The sequence below is a fragment of the Anguilla anguilla genome, unplaced genomic scaffold (genome assembly GCF_013347855.1).
Source record: "Anguilla anguilla isolate fAngAng1 unplaced genomic scaffold, fAngAng1.pri scaffold_146_arrow_ctg1, whole genome shotgun sequence".
NCBI lineage: Eukaryota > Metazoa > Chordata > Actinopteri > Anguilliformes > Anguillidae > Anguilla > Anguilla anguilla.
Window position 1 is genome coordinate 22,932 of NW_023312662.1, and position 19,879 is coordinate 42,810.

Genomic DNA, 19,879 nt, shown 5'->3' on the forward strand with positions numbered 1-19,879 from the left:
AGTCAGGGAAGACAAGCACTTAAATAGGCAAGACACTGACGAGACACAGCAGGGCATAATGCACAATCAGGCCACAGAGAGGGAAGGGAAAACGAGACAACCAAAAAACAATAATTGAATAATAGAAAACAATAATACAATTAGACAGGGTAAATGAACAGAACTAAAAACCGAAGTTTCGCCATCTGGCGGCCAAAAAAGAGAAACGCAGACAAACCACAGAACCATGACAGTATGCACCAGTACGAAAAGCGGAGCAAAAATAGCGAAAGTAGACATTGGAAAAGTTTCAACCTTTGACGTGAGATAATTGTTTTAAATTCCTGAAATATCTGCCATTGTAGTGAAGACAATACAGAGCCAATAAAAACAACAAAATGCCTTAAATCCACTTTTTAAAAATATGCCTTCTAAAATTTCTTCTTAATAAACTGTTAGAAAATTAACACTTTCTTTTCTTACATCAGGATTTGAGTCCTAACTCAATAGCTAATGTAAATGTTGTGATTATTTGCCTCTCTATTGGCATTAGAATAGCAGAAACACCTCTATGCACACATTAATTGCGATATTTAATACTGGTGAATTATGGCATAATATAATGATTCAATTATCAGAATACCCAGATAACTGGTACCCAGTTAATACCCAATGCACGCACTGCAATGATCACATGTTGAATGGACTGAATTTATATAGCGCTTTTTTACCCAAAGCGTTAAGGAAATTACTTGCAAACCTGAAAGGTGTAAGTCATTGTGCCTCAATCAACAAAATAATTAATAAAAAGCTGTTGAGCCATGGCAAATTGAATTACCATGAACGTATTCATTGTTTCAGTCTCTTGAATGACTTATGTCTTTGGCTGGTGGTCGGACTGAATTAGAATTATAGGCCAACATTTAATATATATGGCTTCTAGCTGACAAGGGTACCTTTTATTAGAATATTACAAATGGCAAATGTTAACTTTAGTATAGGGTATAGGCTATATTAGGTTTACTGTGGAGATGTAATAGCTCAAATAAAATCTACACTTTATAGTAAGGGTAGGCATTTTGCTATTTGTAATATTCAAATTAGACTTACCAACTGTCATCCAGAAGCCAGCATCCATAACTATGTCACTGGTCACAGTTGCTCCAAATGTAGCTGTTTTGTGTTCTCCCCGGGTATCTACCCACAGCATCTAATACCCTACTTTGTAAGTGGCACTGTAAGGGTAACTCCGATAGCCGGAAGAAAACAAACGTGGCAAAGCAGCAGTGAGGTCAAAGAACCCGGTGAATTTTTTTTTTTTTTTTTACAGTGCTAGTTCTCAAATGAGTGCAAAAATATATACAGTGAACAAAAATACTAGAAGATAAAAACTGTACCTAACAAAAGGAAAAAATAATGAAATAGAAGAAACGCAGTACTTTACTAAATTTGGCTATGCCTTGTGGCCCAAAGTCTGCTATGCATGTTGAGTCAGCACTGCCAGGAGGAACTCAGTGCTTTATACAAGCAGCTCCTCCCCTGGCATGAACCACCATATATTAAATACATTAGCTTAGAACAGCCACCTACAATAAATGAACAATACAAAAACATGAAACCAATTTCATAAATAATCTACAACCCTGAGAAAAAAATAAAGGCATAAAAGAAAATATCTACACACCAATTTTAAGTAAATACAAAAATTCCTCCCTGTAAACTGAGACTGCAGTGGTAGCTGCCATCTACCCCCATCTACATTAAGTCTGTTCTGTAGCTCCGTTTGGCAGTGCTTTGAGCTCAGACACAGAATTGAGTACATTTAACATGGTCAGTGAAAATAGCAGTGATATGTGTTATTCAACCAATCATTTAAACAGAAATATTTACACGCTAGACATTTGACACAAACAGTAAAAATAACACATTGTTACAAGTACATGAGACATTCGCACACACACATACAATCCCACATATAATATTTCCATTTCTTTTTATAATTGGTGGCTGGCATCAAGTGATGTGAACCAGGTGGTCCTGGGGGTGGGATTACACCCATGTGATTTCTTTATAAGCTCAGGGAAATGCACATGGCGTGGTGGAAGACAGGTGAAATGGCGGGCTGATGCAAATGGGTTTGCGCAACTGGTTGCATATTCTGCTGAAAGACAGTGATTGTGAGCTTGTGAGAACCTGTTTGAAATGTGAATAGGACGTTGGAGCACTGGTGGCTTAAATTTTCGACTACGTTCCCGAATTGTAATCCACCCGCCTTGCTGCAAAGGCTCAGCCGGGGTGCTAACTGTAGACAGACTAACTGGTGCATCCGGAACCGAGAAGGATTCTATAAACTTCTCACTATCTAGAATTTCATGTAAGGTACGGATGCAAGTTTCCAATTCAGCAATCTTCTCCGTCAGCCTAGCATTTAACCTACACTTATCACAGGTAAAGCTATCGTTAATGGCGGAGAAGGAGTAACTAAACATATCGCACAGAGCAGGAGACAGCCCAAGAGGGAGAGAGAGGTTGAGAAAGAGGGGATACCGGAGGGCAGAAAACCATTAGACCTCGTAAATTACTTGCGTTTTATCTGGCTGATTAGGTAGAGTTAGCCGAATAAACATGGTGCTCACAGATATCAATCCTCTTCACTTTTCAACTTACTTGTAATATGGGGGTTTTGTTTGAACAAAAAGGCCAAAATAATATCAAATATACACTTGAAAGCACAATACAATCCAGTAACAAACTTTTTCAAACACTCCTCATTCTCTCCACCACAAAACCAAGTTGCTAGTGCAATTGGCGCAAGGAAATCGTGTTGGTGACACGATGTGGTCCATTTTAGGTTTTGCTTTCAATATCCGATGGAAAACTTGGTTTTAAATGTAAAGTGGGATTTTCATAGTCAATAAATGATGCTGGTCTAACGAACGTACTTTTATGTCAATACAGCTATCCTACAATTGTAGGTACTTAATCTCAGAAATATAAAGTACAGACATGGTAATGGAAAACGTTGGCTAGTTAAGCTAGTAGCTCTGCCCAAATATGTGCAAACTCTAAAATAATTTCTTATCAGCATCTAACACTGTCCCTTGCTCTTTGGAGGCTAATATAAATACCTTAAGTCTTGAACATTGTATGCATGACTGCCTCTTTCTGATTTTACAATCTTTTGTTGTATGGCCCGAGTCCATTCCCAGTCCTGGTGTCTCTAATAATGATATGCCTAGTGCTAGGGTTTCACGATCGAGACTTCTAATTGTTCTTTTACTTTTAATTTCTGGGAATATTCAGCCAAACCCTGGACCTGCCATCGATCTTAGTTTTACCACACCTGCAGATTGTAAGTTAAGAAATGGTATTGGTCTTTTGCACATGAATGCGAGAAGTCTCATTCCTAAACTGGATCTTATAAATGTGTGGGTCCTTACTACTGATCTTGATGTAATTGTCCTGTCTGAATCATGGCTCAACAAGTCTATCCCCAACGGGGTTATTGCCATAGACGGTTATAATATCTTTAGATCAGACAGACCCAAAAAGGGAGGAGGAGTTGCTATATATGTAAAATCTAAATTTAATTCTGTGGTTATAAAATCTATGTCGATTCCAAAGCAGTTCGAGTTTCTTGCTGTTAAAATTAATTTATCTAATGATTCTCATTTCACTGTGTTAGGCTGTTATAAGACTCCTTCAGCTTCAAGAGATGCTATTGCTCCTTGCGCGATCATTTGGCAGTTTGGAATTTAACGACAAAGAGTTTGTTTTAATGGGGGATTTAAATTGGGATTGGTTAACTCCTGTTTCTGACCCTTTCAAATGCATTTGTAACGCTCTTAATCTCTCTCAACTTGTCAGTTTTCCTACACAACCCAATACGAAATCACCTGATAAATCTACTCTTATTGATTTGATTCTTACCAACACACCTCAGAAATACCAGGCGGCTTCTGTATTCCCAAATGACGTCAGTGATCATTGTGTCATAGCGTGTGTCAGGAGTACGAAAATATCTAAAACTAAACCCCACTTTATTTTTAAAAGAAATTTTAAGAACTTTTGCGAACAGGCATTTCTTCATGATTTACACACGTGTGACTTTCATTTAATTGATTTTATTCCTGACGTTCATACTGCTTGGGATTATTTTAAAACACACTTTCAAGCAGTTACAGACAACATTGCTCCATTAAAAAGGTACAAGGTGAAAGGGAGAGATAACCCCTGGCTTTCCGCTGATCTTTTAGATATGTTTCATCAGAGAAATATTGCTTGGGCCAAAGCTAGACAGTCAGACTCTCAAGCTGACTGGTCCAATTTTCGGTTCTTAAGGAACAAATGCACTGCTCTGGCTAGGAAATTTAAAGCAGAGTTTTATATGAGCTCTCTTACTAATAATCAAAACAAATCTGCCAAATTCTGGAAGACCATCAAGTCATTAGCTGCAAACGCCTCCACTTCTCTCCCTCAGAAAATTATGTTGGATACTCAGCCAGTGACAAATAAGGCTGATATTGTCAATCTTTTTAACAAACATTTTATATCTGTGGGTTATATTTTTAACCATCTAAGCATGGGGTCACCAGGAATTATTAAGCCTAAAGTTTCACTGTCTTCAGCTGGAACTGAGCCTTTTGCTTTTCACTCAATTCCTTCTGCTCATGTTCTTGAAGCATTAAGGAAAATAGATCCTAGAAAATCAGTTGGTCCTGATCTATTAGTCCCAAGGCTTCTAAAGCTTGCTGCTGCTCTTATTGCAGAACCCCTCACCCACATCTTTAATTTGTCTCTTTTAACGCACAATCTGCCCAATGATTGGAAAGCAGCCTATGTGCTCCCCTTGTTTAAAAGTGGTGATCCCTCTGACCTCAACAGTTACCGTCCCATTTCAAAACTCTCTATGCTGGCAAAAATATTTGAATCCCTGGTAAATTCTCAGATCAAGCAGTTCTTACATGATAGCAATATACCTAGTAATATGCAATCTGGTTTCAGGTCTGGTCATGGTACAATCACTGCAGCCTCCGTAGTAATCAATGACATAGTCCAAGCCCTTGACAATAAACAATACTGTGCTTCCCTTTTTCTTGACCTTTCTAAGGCTTTCGATACAGTTGACCACTCCATCTTGGGTCTAATGCAGTTAATTGGTTTTCAAATTATCTTTCCAGTAGAACCCAATGTGTATTTGTGGATGGCCATAAGTCCTCCATTCTGGAAGTGATTAAAGGAGTCCCTCAAGGCTCTATCCTGGGTCCTGTATTATTTTGTATTGATATTAATAACCTTTCGCATGTTTTAACCAACTCTGATTGTAATATCCATTCATATGCTGATGATACGATTCTTTATTGCTGTGCCCCCATCCTTGTTCAAGCTTTCCAAATACTTCAGAATGTTTTTAATTATATTCAGTCTGCACTTTTGGATCTGCAGCTGGTTCTTAATGCAGACAAAACCAAATGTCTAGCGATTTCAAGGACTCATTCCCGATCCTTGGATAAATTGAAAAACAGCACTGTTGATGGCAAGTGTATTAAAAGAGTTTCTTGCTATAAATACCTTGGAATCTGGCTTGATGATAAGCTTAGTTTTAAATTGCATATCGATAAATTAATTAAGAAACTGAGAACAGTTGGGGTTCTATTTTAGGAATAAATCTTGTTTTAGTTACAAAGTTAAGAGGAGACTCATCACAGCTACTTTTTATTTTACCTGTTTTAGATTATGGAGATGTACTTTATATGCATGCTTCATCTTCTGCATGACATACCTTACGTTTCATTACAGGTGCGAAATATTTAACCCATCATTGTCTCCTATATGAATAGTCTGGGTTAACTTCTTTACTTCTGCGCAGATTGACCCACTGGTACATATTCATCCACAAAACAATAATTGGTCTATTCCCTTTCTACCTCAGTTGTCTGCTAATTAGAAATTCACATAGTTATCACCTCTGCTCTAGGGACGTGATACTCTTTAAAGTCCCTCGTCCCCCTACTGAATTCGGTAAGATGAGTTTCAGATATTTTGCACCTTACAGTTGGAACAATCTGCAAAAGAATTTTAAACTTGATAAATTAATTTCAATTCTGGACTTTAAACATACAATTCATGACTCTGTGACCAAAGTATGCTCCTGCTTTTAACCTCTTCTCTACTTTTAATTATTGTTACACCTCTGTCTCATTCCACATTTGATGTTTGTACATTTTGTTAGGTGTAAGTCTTGTTGGGCAACTTTGTATTTCATGTCAGGTCCCCCTTGCAAAAGAGATTTCAATCTCAATGGGGGTTTCCTGGTTAAATAATGGTTAAATAAAAATAAAATAAAAAACACTAGCCTACATATAGAAGTGTAGTACACACACACACACACACACACACAAAATATTGGCTAGTGGTTGTACGCAGTAATATTAAGTAGACTGAAGAAAGAAATTGTTGGATTTAGTAAATCAATACAATTGTTGGATTTGCAGAATAAAACTGTAGGCATGTTGCACGCAATGAAGTAGCCTATATGTGACGTGCAACTTCATCAGTTAGTCCTACCGTTCTTCTGAATAACATTGCGTGCAGCCACTGTCAAAACTTTTTGTCTTATTTTTGTGGTTACAGTACCACCCCAGAACCCCTGCGACATACCTGCCATGAGAAAAAATTATCTTGCACCAGTTTTTATACGACCAGTAACATTACCTACCGGACCAAAGTGCAAGGCTGATTTTAGTGCTCATTATTCTCACAGCCATCTGCACTACTAATACAGTCAGTCTGTCGTGTCATAAGCAAGGTAGCTAACGTTAAACTTGGTGAAAATGGCGAAAGCAGAACTGTGTAAACTGTGGGTGTATTTTGTGTATTTAAGAAATATAAATGAGATTCCCACAGAGATTATACAGATGCAAAAGCAAAAGTGTTAATGTTTTATTTTGAGTTACCCAGCAAGGCAGTGTAATGAGTGAAAGGTTTTCATGAGTCCGAGGGGGGCTCGAACCTCGCCTATCAGTCATCCAAAAGTGTCAAAGTCAGACACTGTACCCGGTGAGCTAACAGTGAAGGAGATATACAGTAGGAATAGCAAAATGTAGCTGTTTTAAATGAGTGCAGTAGTGTAGATGTCATTGTGCGTGTGCATTCAATGTGTTTATTTGCTGATATACCTTAAATGTCCAATGGGGAAACATTATTTGTGGGCTTGGTACATTGATGATGTAATCAGGCAGGAAAAAGAAGGAGGAGAAAAACTGAAATCCCCTAAATTTGGAGCTTTATTGTGTGGACATGTGAAGTTGTCTGTGAATTCTGTCTGTAGAAATGGGGTCAGAAGGTACAGAAATTAATGTTTTTAAGGGCTGAGAGTCTGTGGTCATTGCAGTTATTTCTGTGGGGAATCCTGAAAAGTGCCGAATTCTCTGTGCTGTATAGGTATGGGGCATGCCGCCCCACCAAGGCGTAAAATTAGGATTCCTTAACGTATACACACAATAGGCTACAGTAGCCAGAAAACACTGCTGGAAGACAATTCACGTGAATATGACCAAAACAAACTTTTGCCAATAATCCTGAAATATTTATTGAAATATTTAGGAAAATAGTGGGAGACACTGGTCATTGGAGACATAGAGAGGGTAATGTTTTACCTGAATGTTGGGTATGTTTAACCTGAAATACAGTATGTAAGAGAGAAATATGAGGCACCTATTGTCAAAAAATGATTGATTGATGCCCCGCCCCCTTAATATTTTGCCCTCTGATATGGTCCGGTTTTCTATGATGTACATATTGTCAAGATTTGATTGATCAGTTTGACCTTTTGACCTCTGATATGGTTTGGTTGGTGAGGGATAAGGGTATGGGGAAAGGGTGGGGTTGTGGCTGCCAGATGGTGGGGATAAAATATAGAAAAAAAAAAAAAATTTTAATAAATAAATAAATAAAAATAAAATAAAAAATTTAAATGTTCAGAATGCTTGGTGTAACTACACTCCTTGTGGGGCAAAGTGTTTGTGCAACTTGAAACTTAAAAAAAAAAAACGTTTTATCCTTTACCAGTAAAACAGGCAATATGTGAGAATATGTAAGTAACTAAGGTTTAAAGCAGTGCTTTGGACGTTAGTTTAAGAAAACAAGCCCAGGCATGTATGCATAGTCTTAACAAGCCGAATCGGGGAGTGTTAAAGCGGTATAAGAGAGGTTTTTAAGAAAGCTAAAGTAGAAAAAAGCACACGCGTTAGTTACTTAGCTGATTTCCTGCGACAAAACAGAAGTGGAGGGTCTCTAGGTAGATGTTTCACAGCTGAGTAGCGAGGATCAAAATGGCCACAGCGAGCCGGTAAGCATGGACAGAGTTAGGGAGGAGCCACTGTAGCTTTAGAGCAATGCCCCCCACACAAAGTTTCGAAGAGCCCCATCAATCAATAGTCGGCGACGTTTTGTATGCCGGGAGATGCATGCAGAAGGCACAGACACGTCCGTGACGCAAAGTGGGCATGTATCGGAACAGGTGGGGTGCCCTGTGAAGCGCGGGCCATATGGTAAACATCAATTCAAATTTCCTGCGAGGAGAATGTTTTATGCCTTTTCTTTTTCTGAATACAGACACAGACCTAAACTTAAGTTTTTCAACAACCATGTAAGAAAGAAAACATTTCTTACAAACAACTTGATTATGAAAAAAGGTTTCATAAAATTACTCACATTTTTAAGCCTTTAAAAAGGGGTTTAAGTGGAGATTGCACACGTTAGATACCATATAAGCGGGTATAAAACATATTGAATAATTACACTGATCTTCATAAAATGTTGTATTAAAATATTTTTAGCTAAAGCCTACATTGACATCACGTGTTGATACAAATGGATGTTTATGGTATGCTCTAGCCTCTGTGAATCCATGCACATGGCAAAGGCATCCCTGCTTTTCCAACGGGGTAGGGGTTTTTATACACCCCCATGTCAGAAAGAAAACATTGGGATGCTAGCTACTTCATTTTAAGTCTTTAAAAAGGGTTTAAAATTAAAATTGTGCACGTTAGGAGCCATATAGATGTGTTTGGTAGCTATAGGCAGCAAAATGTTTGAATGGGTTCAAAATCGTGTTGAATAATTATACAGGATTTTGTAAAACAGTGTAATTCAAACTACTGTTTATAACAAAATATTTTATCAGCTGAGGTCCCCTGTTAAGCACGGGGGGAGTACACAGGCACACAGACACGTCCGTGACGCAAAGTGGGGATGTATCGGAACAGGTGGGGTGCCCTGTGAAGCGCGGGCCATGTGGTAAACATCAATTCAAATTTCCCGCGAGGAGAATGTTTTATGCCTTCTCTTTTTCTGAATACAGACACAGACCTAAACTTAAGTTTTTCAACAACCATATAAAAAAGAAAACATTTCTTACAAACAATTTGATTAGAGTCTAAGAAAAAAAGGTTTTCAGGCAACAACCAGATCAGTTAGGCCGGGCACACAGCACAGAGAACATGAACTCACAAATTTTACATGCAATTAATGCTATAACTCAAAACAACACCCCACAAGCTGCTGAAAACATTCCAAATGTTTTTATAAACCCAAATCTGCTACAACTTGTTAATAATATTAACCACGACACTAACGACATGCATGAAATGGCTGGAGATTACTTTGATCGGTTGAACGAGGCTTTGGCAAACCTTACCGCTGGTGATGGTGCACTAACCCCGGCAGCAGACTCTTTTGGTTTTCTGAATGATGCTTTAGATCGACTAAACCAGGAAGGGGGGAATCTTAATGAATTACCACTAACGCCTACAGCTGATAACCCACAAGGTTCTGGTGATGTGCATGCTGCTGCTGCTAATAGTAATGATGATGTTGGTGTGGTGACTTGTGGTCCTGACATGGTAGTGGTGCAAAGGCCCTCCTTTAATTGTGTCGAAATTAGGCAACGGTTTAACTTTGCATCCTTACACGACGTGAACAGCTATGAGGACTTCTATAATGTGCTGCTAAACTTACTAGATCATTTATTGCGTAGAGCTATGCAGTTGGCTAGACCCAATGATGTGATTCAGCTGGAGTTGCGTGGTGACTCCCTGTCTGAGGGTGTGTCCATAATTGCTAATGGCGGTAGTGTCGATCTGGACACATTTTTGGGAATAGTTGAAGAGCTGGTTCAGAGCAATTTTGAAATCCTTTCTGATGATACATTGGAACTGGTGGTTCAGATAGTTCAAAACCCAAATGGTGGTGCCCGTAGAAAAATAGCCACATGTCTCAGAAATGAGATTTTAAGAAAAAAAACTACGTCATCTATTTGTAAGTCACAACGCTGAGAATAACCTCTGCTTTGCCATTTGCTTGTCTCAAATGTTAAACCCGGAATTTACGAGCGGGTGGAGCAAGACGCCATACATTTACAGACATCTGTAGGCCTGGGCATGCAGGATATGGTGTCTTTTTCAGACATACAAAAGTTTGAACAACCGTTAAAGGTCAAAATTGTTGTGTGGTACCATAATGCTCAGAATGTCTTTTGCAAATTTCAAACAAACCCAGCACTAGGTAGCTACACTTTAGTTGTAGGAAAATGGCGAGCATTGTTGAACTGAATGGCCTCTTCTCGTTATGGTGTTACGTTACGTTATAAATGTCAGTTTTGTATGCTACAACCAGATTTAAATTTTGACAGCATCCTACATTTAACTTGTTAACTGCCATACATCGTGTTTTTTTTCAATTTGCAATATGTCATACAAAAATGCAATTACAATAACGTAATGTTGCATCTTTTTCAAGCAGACAAGTACAGGTGGATTTAATGAAATAAGAAAAAATAGGAAACAGAATGAGAAAGCAAATAAAGAAGATTGTCACGACGCGGGTAGGGACTCAATCACAGACCAAGGCAGAATACTGTTCCAAACAGTTTATTCAGGTTCAGTTCCAAATCAGCAGGCAAAGACAAAATCCAGGGACAGGCAGAGATCAAGCACGGGTAAAGACAAATCAGGCCAGCAAACAATCCAAAAGTCCGTAAGGCAAAAACAAGGTCAGAACAATCAGGCAGGAGTCATACACGAAAAACACTATCATACAAACAGGCAGGGAAAAAACACAGGAGCAGTCTGAGACGAACTGACAAACTAAAGTGAGGCATGCAGTCTTAAATAGGCAGAGGGTAATGAGGGAAGAAGGAACAGGTGAGTGGAATAAGGGGTAACAGGTGGGGGGCGGGGTCCAGAGCACAAGGAAGAAAACAAGCCAAACCACAATGTGACAATACACACTGACAGATAGGGGGAGACAAAAACACAAAAACACAAAGTCCATGAGGGAGTACTGACAGTACCCCCTCCTCTACAGATGCCTCCTGGCGTCAACTGTAGGCGGCACAGGATGTCGACGGCGAAAGTCAGTGATGAGGGAGGGATCCAGAATGTCCCGGGCAGGAACCCAGCACCTCTCCTCGGGGCCATAGCCCTCCCAGTCCACCAGGTACTGGAGACCACGACCCCGAAGGCAGACATCGAGCAGGCGCTGCACAGTGTAAGCCTCAGATCCATCAATGAGTCGGGGGGGTGGAGGAGGCCTTGGGGTGGGACCAGAGGGCCTACAGATGAATGGTTTGATGCAAGATACATGGAATGTGGGATGGATGCGACGAAGGGACAGGGGAGTTTCAGACGGACTGCAGAGGGGTTGATGACCTGGGAGATGGGAAAGGGGCCAATGAAGCGTGGAGCCATCTTGGGGGAAGTCACTTTGAGAGGGATGTCACGGGTGGAGAGCCACACCCGCTGCCCCTGAATGTAGCGAGGGGCCTTGGAACGGTGGCGATCCGCCTGCTGCTTTATCTTGACCCGGGAACGGAGAAGAGCAGACCTGGTACGCCTCCAAGTCCGACGGCAGCGGCGGATGAAGGTCTGTGCGGAGGGAACACCAACCCTTCTTCCTGGGCTGGGAACAGAGGAGGCTGGTAGCTGAGGCAGCACTGGAACGGTGACAGGCCGGTGGAGGAGGATGTCAGGGAGTTCATGGAGTACTCCACCCAGGGAAGCTGCTGACTCCAGGAGGAGGGGTCCTGAGACGTCAGACAACGCAGGACCGTCTCCATCTGTTGGTTGGCCCGTTCTGACTGCCCATTGGACTGCGAGTGAAAGCCTGAGGAGAGACTGACCTGGGCACCCAGAAGTCTGCAGAATGCATACCAAAAATGAGAGGTGAATTGCGGACCCCTGTCAGACACTACGTCCACAGGTAGTCCGTGTAACCTGAAGACATGTTGGATAAGTAATTCAGCGGTCTCCTTAGCCGTGGGCAACTTGGGTAGGGGAACCAGGTGAACGGACTTAGAAAAACGGTCAACAATAGTGAGAACAGTGGTGTTACCATGAGAGGGAGGCAGACCCGTCACAAAGTCCAGAGCTATGTGGGACCACGGCCTCTTGGGAACAGGTAGTGGTCGTAACAGGCCAGCAGGAGGTTGACTGGAGGTCTTATTCCGGGCACACACCGGGCAGGTCATCACAAAGCGGCGGACATCGTCCTTCATGGAGGGCCACCAGAACCGTTGCCTGATGAGCGCCGCCGTCCGTCTGGCGCCAGGGTGACAGGACAGCTTGGAGGAATGGCCCCACTGCAGGACCTGTGGACGTACTGACTGGGGCACAAAAAGGCAGTTAGTGGGGCAGGCACTGGGACCTGACTCCTCAGATTGAGCAGTGCGGACGATGGACTCAATTTCCCATCTAGCAGCTGCGACAAGACACTGTGTGGGTAGGATGGTGCTAGGTGCTGAAGCAGGATCAGAAAGCGAGAACAGACGAGAGAGGGCGTGCAGTTTAACGTTCTTGGAACCAGGGCGGTAGGAAAGGGTGAAATTAAAACGGGAAAAAAACAGAGACCAGCGAGCCTGTCTGGAGTTTAGGCGTTTAGCTGAGCGGATGTATTCCAAATTCTTGTGGTCCGTCCAAACTAAGAATGGCATATTAGCCCCTCCAGCCAATGTCTCCACTCCTCAAGCGCTAGTTTAACCGCCAGCAGCTCCCTGTCACCAATATCATAATTGCGCTCGGTGGGAGTGAGTCTGTGAGAGAAGAATGCGCAGGGATGGAGTTTCTCATCTTCAGACGAGCGCTGGGAAAGAACCGCACCCACCCCTACATCCGAGGCATCCACTTCGACGACGAACTGGCGTGCAGGGTCAGGCCGGCTCAGGATAGGAGCTGAGGTGAAGCGTTTCTTCAACTCTGTGAAGGCCTCTTCAGCAGCAGACGACCAGGAAAACTTCACCTTATCAGAGGTCAGAGAGGTGAGGGGAGCAGCCACAGTACCATAATTACGAATGAAGCGCCGGTAGAAATTAGCAAAGCCAAGGAACCGTTGCAGTTCACGACGAGAGGTAGGCGGGGGCCAATCAGCAACTACCTTAACCTTCTGATTGTCCATTTGTATGCCCCCCGTCGTGATGACATAGCCCAGGAAAGATACGGTTTCCCTGTGAAACTCACATTTCTCTGCCTTCACGTAGAGCTGGTTCTCCAGGAGGCGCTGGAGGACTCTGTGTACCTGCTGCATGTGCTCAGAAACAGACCGGGAGAAGATTAAAATGTCATCAAGGTAGACAAATACAAACTTATTCAGCATATCTCTCAGGACATCATTAATCAAACCTTGAAACACAGCGGGACTGTTAGTGAGGCCGAAAGGCATGACCAAGTATTCGTAGTGGCCAGAGGGGGTGTTAAAGGCCGTTTTCCACTCATCCCCTTCTCTCATACGGACTAGATGGTAGGCATTGCGGAGATTGAGCTTGGTGAACACCTTGGCCCCCTGCAGTAGTTCGAAGGCGGAGGACATCAGAGGAAGAGGGTAGCGGTTCTTTACCATGATGTCGTTAAGACCCCGATAGTCTATGCAGGGACGAAGGGATCCATCCTTCTTGGCCACAAAGAAGAATCCTGCGCTAGCCGGTGAGGAGGAGGGACGAATGATACCTGCCGCCAGAGACTCCTGAATGTATTTATTCATGGCCTCAGTTTCAGGAGGAGACAGGGAGAAAAGACGACCTCGAGGGGGCGATGTGCCAGGCAGAAGGTCTATGGCGCAGTCATAGGGGCGGTGCGGAGGCAGGGAGGTGGCCCGGGACTTGCTGAACACCGCCTTGAGGTCCAGGTAGTCAGGGGGAACCCCAGGCAGATCCAGAGGCTCCTCTGGAGCGGCAGAGCCTGTAGGCAGGGCCACCAGGGCGTCGCGGAGGCAGTGGGTCAGGCAGAATGGACTCCAGCCTAGGATGCTGTTTTTGGTCCAATCTATGTGCGGGTTGTGCTTAACCAGCCAGGGGTGCCCCAGAACGATAGGGGCTTGGGGTGACTCCAACAGGTGAAACACGATGGTCTCCTGGTGGTTACCAGAAATAAGTAGAATCAGTGGTGGAGTGGCGTGTGTGATGCGGGCGAGCTTCGCTCCTGTTAGAGCATTGGCCTCCAGGGGTGCTGCAACAAGATGGGGGAAAGATGCAGTTTGGAGGCCAAATTAATGTCCATGAAGTTCCTATCAGCCCCCGAGTCGACGAGAACCGACACCGTATGATGGCGATTATTGGTAATAAGGGTAGCTGGGACAAGGGTGCGGACAGTGGGGGAAGGACAAAGAGGAGTGACGCTCACCAGTACTCCCCCCTTCACAGGTGAGCGTTGCCTTTTACTGGGCACTCGGCAATGTAATGGCCACGCTGACCACAATACAGGCAGGAGTTGGTGTCTCTTCTTCTTTGTCTCTCTGCAGTGGACAGATGGGCACGGTTAACTTGCATAGGCTCAGGGGGGCTGACAGATGCAGGTGCTGGCAGGGCCAGAAGGGGAGTCTCATTGGGGAACCGTGGTCGTCTGCTGAGACCTCGCTCTCGGAGACGCTGTGTCCGACGTCTGTCTATACGAATGGCTAAGTCCACCAGGGCGTCAAAGGTGGCAGGTAGATCGCAGGTGGAGCTCATCCTTGATGGAGTCAGACAGCCCGTTGAGGAAGGCGTCATACTGAGCCTCCTGATTCCAGCCACTGGTGGTGGCGAGGGTGCGGAAGTCTATGGCGAAGTCCGAGACAGACCTACTCCCCTGGCGGGTCTGCAACATCTCCCGGGCAGCCTCTCTCCCGTGCACAGAGTGGTCGAAGACTGTCCTCATCTCCGCAGTGAAGGTGGCATATGTACTGCAGGCCGGAGAACCCGCATCCCAGATAGCGGTTCCCCACTCTCTCGCACGACCGGTCAACAGGGTTATGACGTAGGCGACCCGGGCCCGGTCAGTGGGAAAAGTGGCGGGCTGGAGCTCAAACGCCAAGGAGCACTGGGAGAGAAAAGATCTGCAGGTTCCCGGTTCTCCTGCGTATGGTTCGGGAGGAGGTAGACGAGGTTCTCGGACGGGCAAAGCTGGCTGGACAGGTTGGGGGGGTGCAGTCAGAAGAGCCAGGCTTCCATGAACCAACTGAAGTTGCTGCAGCTGTGCCGCCATTTCCGTTAAACTGGCTGCAAAAGCCCCCAGGGACTGGTTAACAGAGTCCAGTTGGCCTTGCTGCCTGCCGAGCAGTGTTCCCTGGTGGTCTAGGATGGTCCTGACCTGGTCCAGATCTGCTGAGTCCATTGTTGGTCAGTTCGTACTGTCACGACGCGGGTAGGGACTCAATCGCAGACCAAGGCAGAATACTGTTCCAAACAGTTTATTCAGGTTCAGTTCCAAATCAGCAGGCAAAGACAAAATCCAGGGACAGGCAGAGATCAAGCACGGGTAAAGACAAATCAGGCCAGCAAACAATCCAAAAGTCCGTAAGGCAAAAACAAGGTCAGAACAATCAGGCAGGAGTCATACACGAAAAACACTATCATACAAACAGGCAGGGAAAAAACACAGGAGCAGTCTGAGACGAACTGACAAACTAAAGTGAGGCATGCAGTCTTAAATAGGCAGAGGGTAATGAGGGAAGAAGGAACAGGTGAGTGGAATAAGGGGTAACAGGTGGGGGGCGGGGTCCAGAGCACAAGGAAGAAAACAAGCCAAACCACAATGTGACAATACACACTGACAGATAGGGGGAGACAAAAACACAAAAACACAAAGTCCATGAGGGAGTACTGACAGTACCCCCTCCTCTACAGATGCCTCCTGGCGTCAACTGTAGGCGGCACAGGATGTCGACGGCGAAAGTCAGTGATGAGGGAGGGATCCAGAATGTCCCGGGCAGGAACCCAGCACCTCTCCTCGGGGCCATAGCCCTCCCAGTCCACCAGGTACTGGAGACCACGACCCCGAAGGCAGACATCGAGCAGGCGCTGCACAGTGTAAGCCTCAGATCCATCAATGAGTCGGGGGGGTGGAGGAGGCCTTGGGGTGGGACCAGAGGGCCTACAGATGAATGGTTTGATGCAAGATACATGGAATGTGGGATGGATGCGACGAAGGGACAGGGGGAGTTTCAGACGGACTGCAGAGGGGTTGATGACCTGGGAGATGGGAAAGGGGCCAATGAAGCGTGGAGCCATCTTGGGGGAAGTCACTTTGAGAGGGATGTCACGGGTGGAGAGCCACACCCGCTGCCCCTGAATGTAGCGAGGGGCCTTGGAACGGTGGCGATCCGCCTGCTGCTTTATCTTGACCCGGGAACGGAGAAGAGCAGACCTGGTACGCCTCCAAGTCCGACGGCAGCGGCGGATGAAGGTCTGTGCGGAGGGAACACCAACCTCTTCTTCCTGGGCTGGGAACAGAGGAGGCTGGTAGCTGAGGCAGCACTGGAACGGTGACAGGCCGGTGGAGGAGGATGTCAGGGAGTTCATGGAGTACTCCACCCAGGGAAGCTGCTGACTCCAGGAGGAGGGGTCCTGAGACGTCAGACAACGCAGGACCGTCTCCATCTGTTGGTTGGCCCGTTCTGACTGCCCATTGGACTGCGAGTGAAAGCCTGAGGAGAGACTGACCTGGGCACCCAGAAGTCTGCAGAATGCATACCAAAAATGAGAGGTGAATTGCGGACCCCTGTCAGACACTACGTCCACAGGTAGTCCGTGTAACCTGAAGACATGTTGGATAAGTAATTCAGCGGTCTCCTTAGCCGTGGGCAACTTGGGTAGGGGAACCAGGTGAACGGACTTAGAAAAACGGTCAACAATAGAGAACAGTGGTGTTACCATGAGAGGGAGGCAGACCCGTCACAAAGTCCAGAGCTATGTGGGACCACGGCCTCTTGGGAACAGGTAGTGGTCGTAACAGGCCAGCAGGAGGTTGACTGGAGGTCTTATTCCGGGCACACACCGGCAGGTCATCACAAAGCGGCGGACATCGTCCTTCATGGAGGGCCACCAGAACCGTTGCCTGATGAGCGCCGCCGTCCGTCTGGCGCCAGGGTGACAGGACAGCTTGGAGGAATGGCCCCACTGCAGGACCTGTGGACGTACTGACTGGGGCACAAAAAGGCAGTTAGTGGGGCAGGCACTGGGACCTGACTCCTCAGATTGAGCAGTGCGGACGATGGACTCAATTTCCCATCTAGCAGCTGCGACAAGACACTGTGTGGGTAGGATGGTGCTAGGTGCTGAAGCAGGATCAGAAAGCGAGAACAGACGAGAGAGGGCGTGCAGTTTAACGTTCTTGGAACCAGGGCGGTAGGAAAGAGTGAAATTAAAACGGGAAAAAAACAGAGACCAGCGAGCCTGTCTGGAGTTTAGGCGTTTAGCTGAGCGGATGTATTCCAAATTCTTGTGGTCCGTCCAAACTAAGAATGGCATATTAGCCCCCTCCAGCCAATGTCTCCACTCCTCAAGCGCTAGTTTAACCGCCAGCAGCTCCCTGTCACCAATATCATAATTGCGCTCGGTGGGAGTGAGTCTGTGAGAGAAGAATGCGCAGGGATGGAGTTTCTCATCTTCAGACGAGCGCTGGGAAAGAACCGCACCCACCCCTACATCCGAGGCATCCACTTCGACGACGAACTGGCGTGCAGGGTCAGGCCGGCTCAGGATAGGAGCTGAGGTGAAGCGTTTCTTCAACTCTGTGAAGGCCTCTTCAGCAGCAGACGACCAGGAAAACTTCACCTTATCAGAGGTCAGAGAGGTGAGGGGAGCAGCCACAGTACCATAATTACGAATGAAGCGCCGGTAGAAATTAGCAAAGCCAAGGAACCGTTGCAGTTCACGACGAGAGGTAGGCGGGGGCCAATCAGCAACTACCTTAACCTTCTGATTGTCCATTTGTATGCCCCCCGTCGTGATGACATAGCCCAGGAAAGATACGGTTTCCCTGTGAAACTCACATTTCTCTGCCTTCACGTAGAGCTGGTTCTCCAGGAGGCGCTGGAGGACTCTGTGTACCTGCTGCATGTGCTCAGAAACAGACCGGGAGAAGATTAAAATGTCATCAAGGTAGACAAATACAAACTTATTCAGCATATCTCTCAGGACATCATTAATCAAACCTTGAAACACAGCGGGACTGTTAGTGAGGCCGAAAGGCATGACCAAGTATTCGTAGTGGCCAGAGGGGGTGTTAAAGGCCGTTTTCCACTCATCCCCTTCTCTCATACGGACTAGATGGTAGGCATTGCGGAGATTGAGCTTGGTGAACACCTTGGCCCCCTGCAGTAGTTCGAAGGCGGAGGACATCAGAGGAAGAGGGTAGCGGTTCTTTACCATGATGTCGTTAAGACCCCGATAGTCTATGCAGGGACGAAGGGATCCATCCTTCTTGGCCACAAAGAAGAATCCTGCGCCAGCCGGTGAGGAGGAGGGACGAATGATACCTGCCGCCAGAGACTCCTGAATGTATTTATTCATGGCCTCAGTTTCAGGAGGAGACAGGGAGAAAACGACCTCGAGGGGGCGATGTGCCAGGCAGAAGGTCTATGGCGCAGTCATAGGGGCGGTGCGGAGGCAGGGAGGTGGCCCGGGACTTGCTGAACACCGCCTTGAGGTCCAGGTAGTCAGGGGGAACCCCAGGCAGATCCAGAGGCTCCTCTGGAGCGGCAGAGCCTGTAGGCAGGGCCACCAGGGCGTCGCGGAGGCAGTGGGTCAGGCAGAATGGACTCCAGCCTAGGATGCTGTTTTTGGTCCAATCTATGTGCGGGTTGTGCTTAACCAGCCAGGGGTGCCCCAGAACGATAGGGGCTTGGGGTGACTCCAACAGGTGAAACACGATGGTCTCCTGGTGGTTACCAGAAATAAGTAGAATCAGTGGTGGAGTGGCGTGTGTGACGCGGGCGAGCTTCGCTCCTGTTAGAGCATTGGCCTCCAGGGGGTGCTGCAACAAGATGGGGGAAAGATGCAGTTTGGAGGCCAAATTAATGTCCATGAAGTTCCTATCAGCCCCCGAGTCGACGAGAACCGACACCGTATGATGGCGATTATTGGTAATAAGGGTAGCTGGGACAAGGGTGCGGACAGTGGGGGAAGGACAAAGAGGAGTGACGCTCACCAGTACTCCCCCCTTCACAGGTGAGCGTTGCCTTTTACTGGGCACTCGGCAATGTAATGGCCACGCTGACCACAATACAGGCAGGAGTTGGTGTCTCTTCTTCTTTGTCTCTCTGCAGTGGACAGATGGGCACGGTTAACTTGCATAGGCTCAGGGGGGCTGACAGATGCAGGTGCTGGCAGGGCCAGAAGGGGAGTCTCATTGGGGAACCGTGGTCGTCTGCTGAGACCTCGCTCTCGGAGACGCTGTGTCCGACGTCTGTCTATACGAATGGCTAAGTCCACCAGGGCGTCAAAGGTGGCAGGTAGATCGCAGGTGGAGAGCTCATCCTTGATGGAGTCAGACAGCCCGTTGAGGAAGGCGTCATACTGAGCCTCCTGATTCCAGCCACTGGTGGTGGCGAGGGTGCGGAAGTCTATGGCGAAGTCCGAGACAGACCTACT